The sequence below is a fragment of the Nelumbo nucifera genome, chromosome 2, assembly GCF_055504915.1.
Source record: "Nelumbo nucifera cultivar China Antique chromosome 2, China Antique-T2T, whole genome shotgun sequence".
Classification (NCBI taxonomy): domain Eukaryota; kingdom Viridiplantae; phylum Streptophyta; class Magnoliopsida; order Proteales; family Nelumbonaceae; genus Nelumbo; species Nelumbo nucifera.
Genome location: NC_142650.1, coordinates 66,700,324 through 66,703,390, shown reverse-complemented (window position 1 = coordinate 66,703,390; position 3,067 = coordinate 66,700,324).

Genomic DNA, 3,067 nt, shown 5'->3' with positions numbered 1-3,067 from the left:
ATTGGGTTAGGGAACTACCGTAGGCCTATGTCATAATGTAGCCTCATATCAAACGGATCTCAACCGTCCAATTTCAGGGCCCGGACCCATAATCTCAGAGTCAGTGGTAGACCCTCCTCTCTCCCTTCGGGGCGCCAAGCCCTTGAAAAGTTGAAATATGTTGAGCCTTTGACAGAATGTTTTATCCGTTTCCGTTCCCAACTGCCCATCTTTTGATGGCATTGGCGGGGACGGAAGCGGATCGGGTTTTAAACCAGACCCAGAAAATAGCGTCCATGCTAAGCAGGTTCATTCCACCAACGACACACGTACAGAGAGTATGCTCTTCAATAGCGCACCTCACAACGACATCTCCCGTATTTATCACCGGGGTGGCCACGAGTTCAGTCTAAACAAAGTTTCGAGTCAAATTCAAGCCTAATATATGTTTGTTTGCTAATAGAGTCGAGCTCGAGCTTAATATAGCTCGGTTCGTGAGGCTCGTGAACCTAATCAAGTATATGTATATAGGGTGTCACCTCAACTCATCTATTGAAGGAGACTTCGACTCGATACATCGGCTACTGAGAGAGACCTTAGTTTGGCACCTCAGCAATTAAGTGAAACATTAGCTGCTAGAGAGACCTACAATCAGAGGCAATCGAGCTCGAACTTCTAAGCTTTTGACTTGAACCGAGCTTGAGCTCAAGTCTCTAGTTCGAATCGAGTTCAAATCTGATAATTTATGACCAAATTGAGCTCGAATAGCCAGATATTCGGTTTGGCTCCACTCCGCTCGAATCCACCCCTATTTGTTATATTATTCATGAGAAATGTTTCCAACATGGTTTCCAAAACTGAACCGGAAGAACCGGAAACTGGTCAGGTGACTAGTTATGATTTTCCCCAAAACCAGATTTTTCATAAAAATCGTTGATTTTGGTCAGCAAACCGCTGACCCAAGCAGTCAATCATTTGAATTGTTTGAAGGGTTTTGCCCAATTTTCATTTTTAACATTTTTTTGTCAGAACAGGCCGACTATTCGATTTAAACAATTGAACCATTCAACCCAATAATCAAACCCCTGACCGATTCGATCTCCGAATCAATTTTAAAAACCATGGTTCCCATTATAGGGGATGTGCCTATGAGATCGCTTTGAGGTGCGCTGAATGGGGAGCAGATCCCAATTCACACGTACAAAGGTTCTGGGCCGATTTTGATTGACCGTGGGTCCACTGCCAACGAAAAGTCATCTCCCCATGGGAATTTTTTTTGGGGTGGTTAATAAATCCCCACATGGGATCTATAACTTAATTCCTTATTGTCAATTAATTTCAGCCATCCAAATAACTTAAACTTATTAAGAATTAATGACCTATCCCCGGTACTGTTGGTCAATGAACAATTACCCCCTGAATTTCCATTTGCGATAAAGACCTTCTTAAACTTTCACTTTGTGGCAAATATTCTTGAGGGTTCTTAGCTTCAAAAAAGATTTTCATTCAATTTTTTAATTTTCTAAATTTTCTTTTAGTTGAACAATTTATGATTCAAAATATTAAAGTCCTTTTTTAATTATTCTAATAGATCCTTGCAGATTTTTTGGTTGTATTCAATATTCATATGAAAATGGTAGAGGTTTCTTTTGATAGATATAAATTTAACTGTTGGAGACCTAGCTAGGCTAAAGGTTTATGAATACCAACACAATTTTTTTTTTGAATAATGAAAATGAGCAACATAAGACACTTGTCAGTCTGAAAATAATTCATTTTTAGGAAAAAAGTATTTGGTTCATAGCAATATTTTTTTAATTTTCTCAATCTACCTATAATTACCCATTCTTGTCCATTTTAGAATTTCATCTTAGGTAGGAATGAGAAAGAATGAGAATTGAACCAAACATGGCCTAAATAAGTTATTTCTTTTCCTTCCAACTAATAAATGACCATAAATCTAATATCCATTATAAGGATGTTTCTTCATATGAATAATTTCATAAGATTGCAATTTGAAACATGAAGTGTAAAATGTTTATAATTGTTAGATGATTAATTATTATTTTATTTAATAAACAAAAATTAAAACTTACTGCTTATAAACATATACTAGCAGGGAAGCCCTTGCTTCGTAGGGGCAAAATTTAAAAATGCCATTTGGAGACGCAATTTTTTTATGCCTATTTGGAGATACAATAATAAATTAGGTTATATTTTTTAAAATAAATTAACTATAACTACATTATTATGAATAATAAACAACTAGGTAGAACCAATATTAAAACAATTATTTAATTGGGATCAAATCATATACCTAATTATATTGAAAACAATAGTCAAAATAATACTAATTTATTTTTATGTTAATAAGTTAGACATTTTTAACTAATATTATCTTATTTATTATTTATCAAATTTACTATTTCAACCATGAAACATGATAAAAAATACAAGAAAGATAAAAAATTATATATTTCATAAAATGTTTGGTTCAAGACCTAAATCAATTCTAGACAAGTAAGAATTAAATCAATCCAATAATTAATTAAGACAAAATCATGGAACTAATCATTATAATTATGTTAAGTCAACTTAGCTCCATCAAGATAGACCCAACCCTTCATCCCTAGTTTTTCTTAAATAAATAAATAAAAGTTTATTAGGATGGAATTGGTATAGGCTATCTGGAACCCAACCTGACTCATTGACAACACTAAATAATGGGCTCAAGGGGAGAGAATAATTTGTTAGTAAATTATTTCTATTTAGTAAAATAAATAAATAAATGTTTATTGAAATCTATCTCTTAATGTCACATCTCTTTTATTCTACCAATTTATTTTATTAAAATAAATAATTTATTTAATTTTATTAAATAAATAAATGCTTAGATGATGATGATAATAATAATAATAATAAATTAATAAATAAATAAAAGTTGAGATAGAGAATAAGAGAGAGAGTTGAGAAAGAAGAGGAATGGCATTTTATTGATAGAATGTCATAATCGTAAATAATTGTATGGGGCATTACTATAATTTTCGAATGCCATTGATAGAATGTCATAATCGTAAATAATTGTATG